Source organism: Dipodomys ordii, unplaced genomic scaffold (assembly GCF_000151885.1).
Source record: "Dipodomys ordii isolate 6190 unplaced genomic scaffold, Dord_2.0 Scaffold259, whole genome shotgun sequence".
Lineage (NCBI taxonomy): Eukaryota > Metazoa > Chordata > Mammalia > Rodentia > Heteromyidae > Dipodomys > Dipodomys ordii.
Window position 1 is genome coordinate 1,007,558 of NW_012267475.1, and position 18,076 is coordinate 1,025,633.

General features: G+C 43.2%; 2 pseudogenes; both read left to right on the forward strand.

Moving 5' to 3' along the window:
• The first annotated feature begins 254 nt into the window (after positions 1 to 254).
• On the forward strand, positions 255 to 2,471 carry LOC106001024 (annotated as a pseudogene).
• A 310-nt stretch (positions 2,472 to 2,781) lies between these two features.
• Positions 2,782 to 4,750, forward strand: LOC106001025 (annotated as a pseudogene).
• Positions 4,751 to 18,076: the final 13,326 nt, after the last annotated feature.

Consider the following 18,076-nt stretch of genomic DNA (forward strand, 5'->3'; position numbering starts at 1 on the left):
GGTAAAAATCCAAGCAAGAATCTTTTAAAGGCAAGTTGCTCCATCCTATCACAGCAGTCCAATGCCAGCAATTGGCCTTTGGATGGCTGCTGCCTCCCAGGTTCAAGAAGTTTATCAGGGTCACTGTTGCAGCAGTATTAGTTCAGCCTTTTGAAGACAGTCAAGTCATGGATCCTACCCATGGATCCTTGCCTCCAGAGTACTTTATCTGTGAGTCTTTTTTTTTCAGTCAGCAGTAGAATGGCTAGGGAAAGATGCAGGTCCATCTGAGGGCAGCCATCTTGTTCAACTATCTGAGTCTCCTCATGGTCAGGACTTTGAGTATTCAAGGATACCATGTTTTTACTCCACCTGTATATTCCCTGACCCAGCCTCATCATAAATCATAATGTTGCTACTTCTAAGTTCCTAAGTTAGAATGACTTCATTTTAGACCATTTGTCTGTCCTACTAGACAAAGTGACAACCCAGAGTCCTGCCCTTTAGGAAGACACCTCCTTACTATGGTCCTTCAAGGCTAGCTTGCATCAGAAATCTCAGAAGCGGCCAGGAGGATAAAAGATGTGATAAATGTATTCTCCCACCTCCACCAGTAAAGAAAAAGGACTCCAAGCCCTCTGGTCCTTGCCCAGAACAACATTAACAGCAAATCCAAGTTATCAATGTGGAGCCGAGGGTACTGAAGGAGCTGGGGATCTGTGCGCATGTCAAGCACCCCAGACGATCATTGCTATGTATTTACAAGTCTTAAAATGTGAATGTGATCAAACCCTCATTCAGACTACCTGGGTAGTCCTTGATGGAATTACATGAATGATAGTCTGTGACCAATGTTTTTGTCCACTTCCAACCAGAGACCATATCGTGTGTGTGTGTGTGCATCTACCTGGCGACTAGGGCGCTCCAGATTTAACTGCCCACTACTCCCCACCGGTTTCTTTTTTTGGCACTACAGAATAGGAAATTCAAGAAATATGCATAGAGATGCTTTGGCTATACACCAGGAAAAAGCCTAACTGAATTTCTAGAAAGGGAAGTAGGGAAGAGTAGCCTTTCAGGAAGCCAAGTTGAAAGCAAAGGGACTGAATCTGGATGAGACCCCAGCCCTGTCTACCTTGGGTGGCTTTGCCTGGGCCTTCAAGCTGTCATCACCTAGATAGAGAAGTAAAAGCCAAAGAGAAGTCCCTGGCGTCCCTGAGTGTGAAGATGGTCAAAGAGGAACCTGAAAATGTCACCGTACATTGGGCCTCTGAGTCAGAATTTGCCAGTTCTTCCAACATATGGCTTCAATTGTCTGTTAACACCATGAGGGCCTCTGATGCTGAGCTGTGAACCTGACAGGGTTCAAGAGCTTGGAATGCCAGCTCGAAGTGTCCTCTGGATGCTCAGAGCTAACCCCAAGTAAGGCCTAACGGTCGAGGCTGACAGAGGTAAAAGTTATTACCTCAAGTGAGTGGGGAGCTGCTTGAACACGATGAGTTTAAGGCCTTGAGGATAAGGTGGATGTCTGTTTTATGGAAAGAATGTTTTATTATTCCCTTTTGCTCCCTAATAATAAAGGAGTCAATTATTTCTATGTATACAAATTTTACCTCATTAATGTCTATAACCACAAGAATAGATTAATACCCTCGTGTGTGCACTGATCTGTAGTTGCCCTTCTCCCTGAACTGAACTCAATAAAATTCTTCTTAGGGCACACTAGGACGTGGTAGCAGGAATCCCATCCGGTCACCTGGCTCCCCAAGATCTCAGTTCTCTGGCCTGGTTTCCCATTATCATTTTGTCCCCAGTCACAGAAGTCAGAAACACTTTCCCATGTATGAACGAAGACCCTTCTGTTCAAAATACACCATCACACAATTTAGTTGGGCTTGCTGTCAGTAGGGAAGGGTACAAACACCTAACCCAGTATGAAATTAGTCAGCAAGAACATGAAATCTTCTAGTATGAATAAACTCTGGAGCTTCAACTTAATAAAAGGAACCTGAAGACAGACAGCAGGCTTCCTAAAGCTCTTACCATGATATAAGAAAAGACAGCAAGAGAAGCAACAAGACAGCAAGACCAGAAGTGTGAACCAGTTGAGATCATGAACGGGGTCATGGGTCTAGATCACACACTCCCAGAAGACATTACAGCAACAGGCGGAGCTGGCCTGGGACATACAGCTTGAGGTCCCCCAGCAGGTCCCCCAGCCACAGGGAGGGCCATTGGGCCACCACAACCACGCCTCTCCTCACCTGGAGGCCAGTGCACCAGAGACAACGCTCAAACAGACCTGGCCATAGGAGGAAAAAGTCCTGTTCTTGAATTAGGGCAAGTCCTGCGATCATTCCTACGCTGCTAGGCAGCACAGACATGAGAGGGGTCAGCACAGGGACCTGGGCAACGGTCTGCTCCTTCGAGGGGTCTACAAGGGCAAGCACCACGGCGGCAGCCGCTTGGGCCACAGCAGACACGGACCCTGACCTCCGTGTCATCCTGAGGCCAGGAGTGTGCACTCAATCCCAAGTGATTAGGATTTGGGTTCTTCAAACTAGGTCTATGGAAACACAGAGGATATTTTCTTTTGAGAAGAGCTATGTGGAAATTCTTTCACACACGAAAATGCCCTAGCAGTATCTCATAGCAAACCATGGTCAGGATAGATTGTACTTTATTATAGTTGTGTATTCTTTATTGCTATAAGAACGGCAGTGTGAATTCTGTAAAAATGTATCTTATTTTTATACAGATATAAGTATAGTCATTGTTCTGTTAAGTGGTTTATTTCCTTAAATGATGGTGAATAATTTAACACTGCTTTGTCTGCACAAAGAAGTGTTTGTATAAAGTTTTTGACAATAAAATACAAATGTTGTTTTTCTAAGAAAGAAAAACACACACCCAGGTCATGAGTGCAATAGCCTGGAAATAGGGAATATCAAAAAATTGCATGGGGTTGAGAGTGGAGGGTTCAGCTCTGTAATCCAGAGGATTGGGGGATGACAGCTTTTTGCCTGCAGTCCTCCTCAAACCATGTTATAGTCCTTGGTCCAGGCCTTGTTGGACATGTCTGCTGCTGGGGGAAATGTTCCCTGTCACCAACCTGGTGATCAGGATGAACCAGTTGACTGGGCTGAGCAGTGAGTGTGAGCAGCCACTGGAGGTGTAAAACAACAGCAGTCTTCAGGGAACGGGCTCTTCTGAATCCACTGATGCAGGTTTCTGTCTGGATTCTCCTGGACCCTTGGACAGAAAAGAACACCTTGAAAATCTCATGAAGAGGATAAATTATGAGGATAGATTCCTTGCCTTAGAAGATTTTGAGGTATAGACCAGCTTGGCATAGGAGCCATTCTGATTCTCTGGAACATGGTATCTTTCAGCTCATTGACCAGGATGAAAACAAGAAAAAAGAAGCATTTGAGTTTAAGAAGCTCATAACACCTGTATCTCATGGTTGCCTGTATGCCCATGGCCTAAATGAGGGTAAAGATGACTTCTCAAAGAGGCAGAACACAGCCCCAGCTCGGATGCTTTCTTCACATGAAAGACATGTGAGCCAGGGAATTTTGTTCCTCTTTTCACAATCCAGTCACCTGTGTCAGCCAGTTTGTGTGATGAGGATGATGGCTTCATGGACCTTCTTGATGGAGAGAGTCTGAAGAACGATGTGGAGGCCCCATCGGGCATGGCAAGTCTCTGGACAGCACCCATGGTTATGAGAAGAGCTACAAATATTGGCAGTGGGTGGGGGCTGTTTGCTTCCCCTTCCCAGAGTGACTCCAGCATATGGTCAGCAATGAAGGGAACCGAGCAATCTCAAGAGGAATCTCCACAGGGAAGCACAAAGTGGCAGAAGAGCTTGGCTGGAATTAGCCCTGGAGGGTCACATAATCTAGAGAGTCCCTGAGATTCTATACCAGTGTGTGTCTCTTTCAAATTCCTCCCAAGGTTCTATAGAGAAAAAATATCAATGCATAGTCAATAGTATTTTACTAAAAATACTCCTTTTTGGGAAAAAAGATTCATAGAAGCTTTGGAGACCCCAAGCTGTTATACCAAAATTCGGGGACCCCCAGAAGACCACCAGAGACCACGATCAATGTAAGCAACAAAGAGCCGGTTTATGGCAAGCTCGAGCATGGTCCTCTGCGCACACGGTAACTGGTGATGCTAAGAGGCCCTGAGCAAAGAATCAGGGCTGTTTTTATAGTATTGAACAAACAACTTTAAGGAACTTTTACATTAGAAATTACATGATTGGTTAACATTTACATTTAAAGCAAGCTAAACTGGGCAAATAATGATTGGTCGATCTTTACAGAAAAAATGTCCTTGGTCCATAGCTTGACTGAAAAAGGTTATGAGTCACACCCAGACCAACAGAATGCACAGCATGTCTCGCCCCGGGCTCTGAAGAATGAGTTGGTTAGAAACTCTCAGTCCTAGGTGGGTGGGGGGCAACACCACTTGGGGGCTAACACCTGCCTTAAGCAAACGCCATCTATGGCTCCAAGAATTGTGCATGGCTTTCTGTCATAAATTCCTAGCATTGGGGCTAAAATGGATCACGAGTCAAGTCGCAGAATTGAGATGGAGTGTTAAACAAAAATGGAGTTGCTTAGGTTTCTTAAAACATTATATTTCTTCCCTAGGGCCTTACTGCCCCAGCCTCCGGGAAGGGCATTGCAGCTTTGGGGATGATTCTGAGGACTTTGCGCCCTTGGTCAAGGCTGTTAAACCCTTTGAAATCTTTTACTAAGCAACTCTAGGCTCCCAGGCTGACATTCCACTACTAAGTAACTAAAACCAGTCACAGTTAAAATCATACAAAAACCATACAATCATCTAGCACAAAGCAATTCATACAGAAGCAAAAATGGCTGTTAGGTGCTGCCTTTACATGATTTTTTTTATGTTCTTCATTCCCCCCTTGTCTAGAGCATCAGGGACCAATCATAGTCCCCTATGTGTTTCTCTCAGACTTCAAAAATTGTAAATTTTCAATGTGCTCAAGGCCGGAGGGTAAGGACACAGTTTATTATACAGCTTGTACAGGTTGCTCTTGGGTGTGTGTGTGCGCTGTTATTGGCAAGTCAACATTTCTGATTTAAAAAGTTTTAAATCTTGTTAAAAATGTTTCACTGCAGAATTGTTTATAAAAATTCAATGAAGCCAGTTGCGGCTGGCTCACCCTTGTAATCCTAGCTATTCAGGAGGCTGAGATCTGAGGATCATGGTTCAAAGCCAGCCTGGGCAGGAAACTCTGTGAGATCCTTTTCTCCAATAAACCACTAGAAAACTGGAAGTGGTGCTGTGTCTCAAGCGGTAGAGCGCTCACCTTGAACTGAAGATCGCACAGACAGGGCCCAAGCCCAGAGTTCAAGCCACAAGACCGAAAAAAATTATTCACTGAAAATTGTGGATCTGTTTCCTACTAGTCACAGCATTTGTACAATGTTGCTTTTTAATATATTAAAAACAAGAAAAACAATGCTCAGGAGGAGGAATAGAAAGAGTATCTGAGTAGCCAAGAAGATGATGGCAATGATGGTAGTGATCCAAGCTCTCCCTGAAAACATCACCAGACAACACACTGAATTGTGGCTGGAAAAGAAGTGGTCCCAGTATCTCAGTAGTCCAAGGCCACTTCTGTCCTAAGATGGCTAAAGCTAGTTCAGCCAGTTCAGTAAATTGGTTACTGACGTATCCTGAAGTAGAAGATCACGTCAGAGGTAGGGAAAGAAGTCACAGAAAGACAGCCTATAAAAACACATTAAAAATTCAGGTGAATGAGTACAATAGCCAGGAAATTGGGAGAAAAAGCACAAAGCAGATCAGGGGACCAAGATTAAGTCCCCATATACAGATATACAGCATGGCAGAGCACCTCGGTAAAAGGAAGACTAGACACTGCATGCTGCCTCCTGTTTTTGTCTCCACTTGAGGTATAAGACAGATTGTAAGGAAGAGTTCTGGCAGGCCATGGGCACACAGTGCTGGAACTGGACTTGGGTTCTTGTCTCATTCCTGACACTGTCCCAACACTGGCATCTTAATCTCCAAGCTGCCATTGTCCAGGATCAACCAGGCCCTTTAGTGATGCTGACACATGTACCCCATCTTCCTGCTCTCCTGGAAGCTGCTGTCCCTTGGGCCACAGGATGAACAGCAACCACGATTTTTGGACCCCTGCATCTAGCCTCACTCTCCAACAATAGAATCCCAGACATTGTCCATGGAGGAGGTAGGATCCTGAGCCACCTATGTAGGCCAAGCAGGAGTCTAATGACAAGTCAGAAGAGTGATCAACTCCTTTGTCTCTGATAAGGCCAACACAGACACTAATTCAAGAGGGTATCAACTCTGGTTGACTTTTCTCATCTTCTAGACAGTTCTTGAATAAATATAAAAGCCTATCTGACTAAACCAAGGCTAGAAGCAGCTCTACCAGATCACTGATTCTTTTTTTTTTTGGGTCCGGTCCTGGGGCCTGAACTCTAGACCTGGGCGTTGTCCCTCAGCTCTTCAGCTCAAGGCTAGCACTCTATCACTTGAGCCACAGTGCCACTTCCGGCTTTTTTCTTTTTGCTTATGTGGTGCTGAGGAATCGAACCCAGGGCCTCAGGCATGCAAGGAAAGCACTCTACCACTGAGCCACCTTCCCAGCCCAGATCACTGATTCTTAATGATGCATGTTTTCTAATGAAGACAATTCTCAATAGCAGAGTAGTCAAGGGTTTCCTTTTAGAATTCTAGACTAAAGAGAGAAGGCACAGACAGTTTCACTGAGTGGTAGGACTCCTGTTCACAATCACTGCATGTTACCCGTGAAAAGCATTTGGCCTGACCTCTTGGGGAACAGCCCCCATGGGCCATGCCAAACTTCTTAAGGTAATCTATCGTGGTGGTTTCTTTTCCTTTCACCTCAAATGCTACCATTGTGACCAGCAATGTTGTATATTGATCAGATGCAAGTTCCTCCTTAGGATACAGGTAAGTCAATAATGTCAGGGTTAAGGCTTTCAGGGTGCTGAGCCAGCTTCATCCAGCAGGAACTTCTGTCTCTCTACACCTCCAAGGTACAGGTTCTCTCCCCACCTCAGAGCTTAAAGCTAGTGTCAGAATAGTCTCAGATTCTCCAGGCGGATGTTGTATAAGTTTGTGAAGCTACAAGAAGATCCTGAGATGTTATCTCCCAAGAACTAGACCTTTAAGTCCCATCTAACCATTAAGTTTGCTATAGTCTCAGCCTCATTCATGTGAGAAGGCCTACCTCTCCATCCCTGCCATGTCTATTGCTGAAGCCCTGTCAGTGGAGACCTGCTACATAGCAGTCAGTTGTGAGTTCCATCTAGTCCAAGTAGCCCTCGCCCCCAGAAGACTGTGCTTGGGACTACAATAGAAATATAAGTAGATAGAAGAACTCTTTAATGAAGGGGAGCTACTGGGCATCAATCAGGGCCCCAGGAGCAGGCCCCTGAGAGAAAATATACAATCTGATCAAAGTCACCCATAGTACTTGGGTATCACCAAGTGAAGTGGCTTCTGCTCACTCAGGAGATATGGAAGACACAAAGAAGTGGCACAATTAGGAGCCAGCTCTTCCTTCTTCCCCTCTAAGAGACTCTGCATCCCAAATGTAGACAGCAAGCACTGTCGATCTCCAGAGATAGTCTTAAACTACCATTTACTAGCTAATGACCACGTAGAACGTTGGCTTTCTAACCTCCCCTCCCCCCCAATTTTTAATAATGGGAACAGAAAATGTCTAAAACTGCAGCTTCTGGAAAAACACTTGTTCTTGCTGGTCTCCTATCTCTCCTCAAACTTGGCCTTGGCCTCCCATTGGGAACTTTGAAATTCTTGCTTAATCAGGAGAAAATGAAACAGACTTTTGCCACTCAAATATTGTGGAAATACCAGCACTAATGGTATCATCTGCTATTATTCCACATGGAACATTATGAACATGATAGATTCTTTTGGCTAGAATAAGTCAATCATTTAGATGCTTCTAGATATTAAGAATAAAGGCTTATTAAGAAGTAGAAGCCAAACCATCCTAGAAAACAAGGCATCTCTAAAAGATGAAATAAGACTCTCCATCTACTCTCAGACTAGATCTAAACAGATACAAGACATGCCACTAAGTTGTGAATTTTTAAACCAGAAAATTTCTTGGGGTCAATAGGGCAAAAGCTAAAGTACCAACACTCACCAATGTGAGCAGACAGAGTGAAGGAAAGAGGTTATAAGACAGCATATGCAATCTGAGCTCATTTCCCACATAGAGGGAACTAGAAGAAGTACCAAATTGTCTCTGTAGCCATCTCCAGAGATGAAACCATGAAGTCATTGATGAATGACTTTGCTTTCCTTAATGGCAGTATACTGCTCTGATCAAAGAGAAAAGCTAAAAGCAAAGAAGAATCTAGAGAAGTGCACTATGTCTTATTTAACTAAAGTCAAAGGGTTGATAGACATGAAGCTCTTAGAAATGGTCCCCATACAGCTTCCTCTGTTCTTTTTTTTGTGGTCAGTCATGGGGCTTGAACTCTGGGCCTGGGTGCTGTGCCTCAGCTCTTCAGCTCAAGGCTAATGCTTTACCACTTGAGCCACAGTGCCACAGACTCTGCTGTTCTATAGGAAAAGTGTGCTTGACTCCCACACCAGAGATGCTTGAAAAGACATGTATTGTCAGGACAGTCTCCAAAGGGATAGGAGTGGTGGATGAGGTGCTGCATAGCCAGACTTGGTTACACCACCTCTTTGATTTCCTGTCATGACTGGTAAAAATTTGCACAGGGTCGGCGTGAGGGACTAGGAAACAAACCCTTCTTTCCAAGCTTAGTTGTTTCCACACATTGCAGAAAATGTAACCTTAACTGTACTTTACCACTTTGAGACAGAATGATTCAATGCAATGGAAAGTTCTGGATAGGCAAGTCACAGGCCAATTCCAATTATGAAAATGTAAACAAAGCATTAAAAAGTTAAGCTAATTATGACCACATTGTGATATGATAAATAAAGCAATCCAGACCCAAAGAATCACAGGTCCATGGTTTCCCTTATTGGCAATAATTAGTATATGTCTAGGGTAATCTTATCAGATGAGCAGAATAGCTCAAAAGCTATGCACATATGACCATATAAGATGATGCTAAAGGAAATGAACTCCAAAATATGGACACAGAGGTTTTTCTTTGTTGTTTTTAATGTACTATGTGATTTCTTGTTTGTCTTGTCTGTTCTTCTCCCTATGGTATATCCATCCCCTGTTGTCACTGTGTTTGATTTTGGTACCCTGGATTGTATATATGTTTATTTGAATTAGAAAGAGAAGTGAACAACAGAGTCATGAGACAAAGGAAAAGGGGGGAACCAATGCAACAGTGACATACACAAGACAATATGCAACTTGAGGGGGGATTGGGGAGATAGGGAAAGTAGGAGAAAAGCGAGGGAAGGGGTAAGAAGTTCAACAAGAAATGTACTTATTACCTTACTTATGTAACTGTAACCCTTCTATACATCACCTTGACAATATTTTTAAAAAGCTGTGGTGCTGGGAAAGCTGGATAGCAACATGTAGAAGACTGAAGGTAGAGCCCTCTCTTCTCACCCTGACAAGCTATTCAAAATAGATCACAGATCTTATGGTGAAGACCTGAAACTGCTAGGGGAAATCTGACACACACACACAGACAATTGTCACACTCAAGAGACAACACACAGAATGGGAGGAAAATCTTTAGCTATCAATCTTTTAGCTGATGAATAGCTGGAAGATTATATAAATAGTTCCCTAAAACTTACAAACCCCCATAATGTCCTAATAGTCATCTACTCCAAAGTTTGTGGATATCACCAGAAGATTCTGGGACATGATTGTCCTGAGCAATCACAGGAAGAAAGCCCACATGCCTGGAGAAAGAGAAAGCATGGGAATTTCCTGCCACTTATGCAGATATAACAGGGAAGTGGACTCAGGAGCAATGGGAAGATAAAGCCAACAGGAGACTATGCTAAGCCTAAGAGGCTAAGCCAGGAGAGTGCAAAGGAGAATTCCATTTGATTCCACTGGGGAGCTGCTGCTAGGAGGCCCTCTGGAGGCCAGACCAATGACAGTTGTATTGACCTCGCCAACAAAGCCACATCATGGAAGCAGCATGTGACTTATCAAGAGGCAGTACCAAGACAGAAGCATCTCTAACCCTCACCAAAACTTAAGAAAACCAGGTAGAAGTAGCCTAACAGGCACAATGCACAGGGCAGCAGGGCCATGGACAGGAGAAGTGCTTCAGAATGGGGAAAGCCGAGTAGGACACAAGTAGGGTAACCAGGCACCCAGGAGGGAGCACAAGGCTTATACTTGCAGGGAGAGCTAGTTGTGCAAGATAAGCCAACAGGATGGAAAGCTGCATCCCAGAATAGATGGAGATGCTGTAGCCCTCATGGTTCCCCTAGAGATGGCCATACAACTTGCCACCATGAGCAACATAGCCTAGTATATGTTGTGCCATACCTGGAGAGTAAAGTAGACAAATAATAGCACAAAACTTGAAGGGTATTGAAGGACAACAACAGGTTTAGAATATACCTGTAAGATTAAAGATCAAAGAAAGGGTTCGACCCTGACCTCCGACAGTCACATAATGTATATACCACCTGCCACATACAAGGTATATGTGGTGCCCAAGTCCAGGGATGGAAGCACCATGTATGAGGGAGAGATCACGTTTTACACCAAACAGGAACCTTGCAGACCAACTTTCCAGATGCCCAAGCAATGAGATGTCTGTATGACCTCAGAATATACTACAAAGCTTTTGGAACCCAAACAGCATGGTGCTGGCAGAAGAACAGCAGATCAGGACAAAGACCAGAAACAAACCAGTATTTATAGGCAACTGATTTTCAAAAGCCCAAAGTACACAACAGTGAGAAGGTCCTCATCAATATATCATGCTGGGAAAACTCGATAGTCATACTTGGAAGCTAGACCTCTAACTCATACACAAAATCAACTCAAAATATAAGACTTCCAAGCAAAATCCAAACATTGGACTCAAAACAATGAGACTCATGCAGGGTGAGTCATCCTTCTCCAAATGCCTTGGTCAGAAATGTTTTGGATGTCAGATCATGGGGATGTATTGGAAATGACCAAATTTAAACAGGGAAAGATGAAATTGCTATATTTTGTATATGTGTACATTACACAAACCTGAACTCATTTGTGCAGTTGGTATGCCTGGGTTTTGACAACAACCTGTCATCTATGGTCAAGTAGAATTTTCCATTTCTGGCATTGTGTGAGCATTTAGGAGCATTTTGAATTTTCTGAATTAGACCTCAGGGAATATTGCGTATCACAGGTCTGAGCAAGGATTTTGAAAAGTAAGATCTCCAAAGCAAAAACAAATGAATGCGGCTACATCAAATTAAAACTTTTATGCAAGGCAAAAGAAACAGCATAAGAAACCTAGAGAGTGGAAGAAGACATGTGTAAACAAGCTGATGAGGGCATAATATGCAGAAATTATAAATTCAGTATCAAGAGAATATACAATTGCAAGTGGAAAAAAGACCTGAATAGATAGTGCAAGAAATCTGCAAATTACCTAGCAGGCCTATGAAAAATATTGTTAATTAGGATTATATAACTCAAAAAGCCTCAATGGATATCACCCCTCTCCAATTAGAAGTGTGTTTAAGTTTAAAGGTTTTGAAGAACATTATATACTATTGGTACAGTAGTACAACCCTTATGGAAAACTGTATGGAAGTATGATTAAAATTTATAGACATGAGCTAGGAATGCAGTTTAGTGGTAAAGTGTTTGCCTAGCATGCATGAAAGCCTGGGTTCCATTCCTCAGTACCACATAAACAGAAAAAGCCAGAAGTGGTACTTTGGTGCAAAAGGGTAGAGTGTTAGCTTTGAGCAGAAGCAGCTCAGGGAGAGTACCCAGGACTGCCTGGAGGACTTCCCAAGTCAGGCAAAAAATAATAAATTTAAAGACACAATTACCATGGGATCCACTACTGGGTATATAGCAGAGATCAAAGTCCTGTCTGCACTGCTGTGTTACTGCAGCATTACTAAAAATAATTTGAATAACTCACAAGATATAGATTCACCCTCGGCATCAATTGACAAATGGATATAGTTTGCATACACAATGGAATACTATTCAGCCATAATCAAATGCTATCATTTATGGCAATATGCATGAAACCGGAACAGTTCAGAGCTGAAGCACAGAACAATAATCTATGGTCTCCATGTTGAAGCATCTTACCTTGGGAAAATAGTAGTCAGAGGCTGGGAAGATAGGATAAGGAAGACTGGCCACAAAGTACCAGCTCAATAGAATGTATAAATTCTAGTGTTTGATGCCCAGAAGAGAGAATATTATATATTGAATATTTCAAAAATCTAGGAGGAGATTTCCAGTGTTCTTACACAAAGAACTGTAAAGCATTTGAAATGATAGTAATTCATATATGATACTATGCATATAAGTATCAAACTCTTCCCCATAGGTATGCAGGAATGTCAGTGAAAAGGTTTGAAGAACATCTTACAATCTAACACCAGAGTAGGAATTCAAGGAAACATTTTAACAGAAATAACATCCAACTAGGGTTCATCATTTTGCATCAGTATACCACTGAGTTCATTTCAAGGAATACTTTAATCCATTCCATTTTAAGCCTCTCTGCTGGTAGGTCTCCATGACAGTATCTGACTCCAGGACTACTCCATGAATCTTCCTTTGCTCCAGGTGAGGAGAGTTGCCAGCTATGTACAAGGTTGGCCATCTAATCCTAGACAACCATCAGAAGTACAAGGATGAAGAATCTGAGTCTAAGGGATTCTGAATTATTCATAGGGTAGGAAGGGGAACCCACCTATAAAATGGGTTCAGAGACCATGAAGGATCTTCACACTGGATATTCAGCCTCCAGAGGAGCCTAGGCCCCATTATTAATCAAGAACCTACAACATGCCTGTACATTCCTATAAAAACAGAAATAGACCCATGAACTGGCAACTTAAGAGCCTGGTAGAAACAAAGAATGTGAAAAGTCTTACCTGCAACATGAGAACAGTGCTTTACCACCCTATAAGGAAATGAGAGCCATCAGACTTGGAGAAGGACCAGAACAGACTGGGGACTTCCAGTTACAACCAGATGCTGCTCACACTAAATCCCAGGGCATTTCAATTCCTTCACTACCTGCCAATTAGGCAGACAATTTTGAGTTTCTATTGTCCCCTTGTCAGTTACTCCTTGCAAATACTGGTACCATGGTATCAGGCAGCAAACCCTTGATTAGAATCTCAGGAATCAAACCTAAGAATAGCACTCACAAATCTCAGATGTCCTTGTACAATTTCTATGTGTAGAAACACAGCTATTACCAAAAGCTCATTTCCAGAGGTCAGGGGCATCAGATTAAAGGCAGAGGATATTTCACTGAAAAGGTATTGGGCCCTAGGTATTGCAAGGAACTTACAAACTTCATGACTCCACTTCTGTTATGGTAGCTGCCTCCAAAACTGTTAAGGGCAATAGCTGGCCAAGGTTGAAGATACCAATAACAGGCCACACAGCAGGAAATACTCTTAAAGTTTTACAGAGAATCAACTCAAGGCCCCAGATCAATGAGATTTACCATGAGCTGTTATAGCATCTGGGTATAATAATACATAAGAAAAAGTAGTAATTGAGCAAAGTAGTTACACTAGGTCCCAAGAAGCTCGACTAAGAAAGCCTGGCAATTCATCCAATCCAGGTGATTGGGACCACACTGACACTCTGTCTATGATCCCTAGGTAAGCAGAATGGAGGTCCTAGCTTTGAGCATGGGCCCTACAGGCTCACCCTGTGTTTCCCAGATGACCACCAGCCTCAGAGGGGACACTTCCAGAGCCAAGTCCCAACATCACCTATCATGACGGGGGCACCGCCAGCTACCTTTCCAGATCACGTTTCTAATCATGAATAGTAATCACAGACACCAGAAAATTCTTCCAATACCTATTCCACCAAGTCTCTGATGTAGGTGTATAAACTGGAGTTTTTGAGAGATATACCTGGCCAATGGACATAACCCATCTAACAACCAGATCCATGATTAAGCCTGAATAAAGCAAGATGTGAGCAAGACATGAGCAGCTGTTTACATCATCTTCTCTAAGTATCCTCCACACAGACTGTGGAGACCAAATTGACTAATGAAGCCAACAGCCAAATGGAGGGAATCAGATTATCTGTCATATCTGAAAGTGACTATAGGACCCTAAAGGGATATAAACTTATTAGTCCATTCCAAGATGTAATTCCAAATCAATCAGGAATTGGACCTACCACCTAGACTGAAAGGATGGGGGCATGGACCAATGAATAAAACTCAAGGTAAAGGGTGGGAAGGACTCCACCCTTTGAAATATGGGCTAGAAGAGCACCTGCCCACAGACACCATCACTCATAGAAGAGAGAAACAGGTGGCCTGGAAACCCAAGGCCCATTCTAACGGTGATTTCATAGTCAAAGCGAAGTCTGAAGGATGATGCATAAGGAAATTAGATTAGACACTGAAGCAAGAGAATTTCTAGGCCATAGACAATGTGGAGCAAACATGATCACTCATACAGCAAGACCACACTTTGTATGCTTGATATATATTACCAAACACTAGAACCCTGAAGAGTGGGCATGGGCCTGGCCAATGACCCAGCACATACAGGCTCCTCTTGAGTCTTGTCTTGCAGAGGCCAAAAAAAATTTTGATTCCAGAGAGAACCTTGGCTTCCCAGGAGTTGGCAGAAGTGGGTCTTACTCAAAGCTATCTTCATCTGAGTGAAGGCTAAAGGCTATTTCCTCTTCAAAATGAAGCTAAGCATTGTTAGGAAAGAACAAATCCAAGAAGGAGGGAGAAGGACCATTACTATCTCATGGTCATGAAGCTTTTAGCAGAAGAACACCTGCCCACGGGCGAAGTATGGGTCCCAAACTAACTCTGAGCCCACATAGGATAGACAAATCCCATATTTACTGTGAAAATGGTAGACAGAGACCACACCAGGCACAGAGCACAAACTGTCCCAGCCAAGCAAAAACCCTCCCTGGAAGGATACCAATGCTGAGGCCAACAGCTGACAGCCCCACCCCATGCCATGCCATTCCATGCCAAAACCAAGGACAATAGCAATTTCATGATAAGAGAGGGGTCGTAGAAGAACAAACTCTAGCAACCAAGACCCAGGAAGGAGCAAGGGCCTAAGCTGCATGACCAACCATATGAGAATATGTCCATAGCAAGATGATGTTACCTGCCTTTTCATTAATAACAAGAATCAGAGAAAGATGCTGCATGAGCTACCCCTCACCACTGAGCCCCGAAGAAAAACACAGGGGGAGGGGTCTTGAGAAGCACCTCATACCTGCTCTTGCTCAAGCTCCTGGAAGACTCTACCCCAATCTGGCCATTACCTCCCAGGAATATGTACCCCATCTGACTGGGAAGTCTCCAGCAAAGAATCCAAAGGAATTCATGATATACACAAAATAGGCAATACAAGTGCTTGGAAAATAATTCTTGACTCTTCTCCCCACAGGAAACTAAGAAGTTTTCTGTCCTCATGAACAACACCTGCCATAGCAGAACCTGAAGGGAACAATGGACTTTCAGCCATTATATACATCAACATCACTAGCAGCTCAGCTTCTCAGCAGATCAGGTAGACCCATGAGATCAATGAAGGCTTAAAGTACTTGAGGCAGTGACCACTTGTTGCTTGTTTAAACCTAAGATCCTCAAATTCTGTCTAGCAGAGAAAAATGTGGTGGTAATCCAAACACCTAGTTGGTTGTGTGCCTTCATATGCCCTGAAAAATCTTTAGCTTGGGGCTTTCCTCCTAGACTCTGCTGTGTCAGTGTGTAGGATGAGGCCTGAGCTGCAGCCTGACTAAATAAAACTTTAGTACAGCTGTAAAGTCTGACTCTCGGTGGTCTTATTGGTGGGGGTCCTGTGACCTGGGCACAACAATCAATGCACATCCTCAGGACAGGCTGGATGGTTCAGAGGCCATCCATTGTACCGACACCAATGCTTCTGCTGTTTGTTCCACAAGATGTGGACAGAGCCTTTGCAGGTGTTCAAGCTGAACATCCAGGTGTTAAAGGCAGATATCTAAGCAACAACCAACGCAACTTCCTAATGGCCACGCCATTCCTACCTAGACCAAGACACCATAGTGGGAAGCAAAGGCAGATATCTAAGCAACAACCAACGCAACTTCCTAATGGCCAAGCCATTCCTACCTAGACCAAGACACCATAGTGGGAGGAAAAAGAAATTCATATAGTGTTTTGTAGAATGGAATCTTCTTTCTATAACTACTTAAAGATAATGATAATAATAGTAATATTATTGTAAAGAGTATGTGTCTGAAAAATTCTCAATCATCATCTGAGACAGCTAGGGTCACAAGGAAACTAGTGCAGCTTTGTTTTCTGATTCACTCCAAAATGCTATTGCCCACATGGGCAGGAATTGGGGACATAAAAAGACAAGGTCAGTCTTGTTTGCTCTGCTTCTACTAAGCACCACTGGCTGGGGTACCAGCCTTCAATGGGAAACAAAGAAATATGACCGACCTAATTTCAGTTAGTGGTCTGAAACATGCATTCCTCACATGCCAGGTTTCCAGTTTATGTGTGGGTTCTGTCCATACCAGCAATATTAATGCACACTTGTGGCTGCCTGAGAGTCGCAGGGAATCACTAGAGACTGAACATATGCTCAGCTTTAACCCTGTAACTACTGGAAAAGAAGTTCCTTTAACACACTTTTCAAGAACTTGAAAGTTAAAGGCACAAGACAGCATGGAAAAAACAACCTTCAAGAAACCTCCTACTGGTGACTTGTTTATCTGCTGCCATGGTGCACAGGTGAGCAGCAGATGGCATGGTCTCTGGGACTGAGATTTCAAGGGCCTCAAGAGGGAGCACTGCTTTGTGAGCTGCAATGTAGGAGAGGATAAATAGAGAACTCTCAAACCGCACTCACCCATTCTGTCCCGTGGACTAATTAAAATAGCTACACCTTAACCGCTCCTCTGAAACAGGAACCAAGACGAGGTTCCTCAATAGACGCTCGTCAACATCCATGCTTTAGCAGAATACGTTTCCTTTCCATTTCCATCCTTGGAAAATTCTCTTCCAGGGGCTGTTCAGGAGATGGATTCCAGTTTAAAATTAGAAATAGGGCAAGTATATGTATTCATCTCTCAGTCCTTAGTACTCAATATTAACAGTCACATACTGGCTACATCTAGGGTGGAGACAGGGGATTGTCTCCCAGGTCATGCATACCCTATTAATGTGACTTGCAATTCAACTCTAAAGTCAAATCAACTCTCTGGAGATTTCAAAATTACATATTTACATTTGATAATATTTAAGATTTGAGTAATTGGCTTAGAAGACAAACTCTAAGGAGGATAAGCATTGTGTGTTTGACATCATTCTTGCTAATATAACCTATTGTTATCAACACTAGCAATTTGAGAGAACCAACCTCAGTGGCTGAGAGGTTACTCTCACCTCACAGAATGCAATCATTCCCTTCTATGGTTCAGAGTTCAGCCACCTTCCTTCCACATTGGGGCTTTGACTTCTTGGTCCTCCAGTTTAATTATAGATCCAAAAGAAGACAGGTAAGCATTTCATGTCCTGGTCTACTGCTTAGAACACGGTATACCACCATAGTCTAGCCTGTGACCAAAGAGAGAAGACGTGCAAGTCTTGGGAGGACCAGCATCTTCCTGAGGATGAGAAGAACCACTTCTCTGCATCCATTTCCCCAGGAACGTCATCTTACTGGCACTGCAGAAGTTATATTTTTGACTTTTTTAAATGTCTGACAGCATTCTTTGGGAACTAGCTTCAGTGTTGCAAGTACTCTTATTAAAGGCTTTTAATTACACTCCCAGATGAGGGTGACCCAGAAAAGGTAAGACTAACTCACTCTGCAGGTTCTTGTATTAGCACTCAAGTATCCCTTG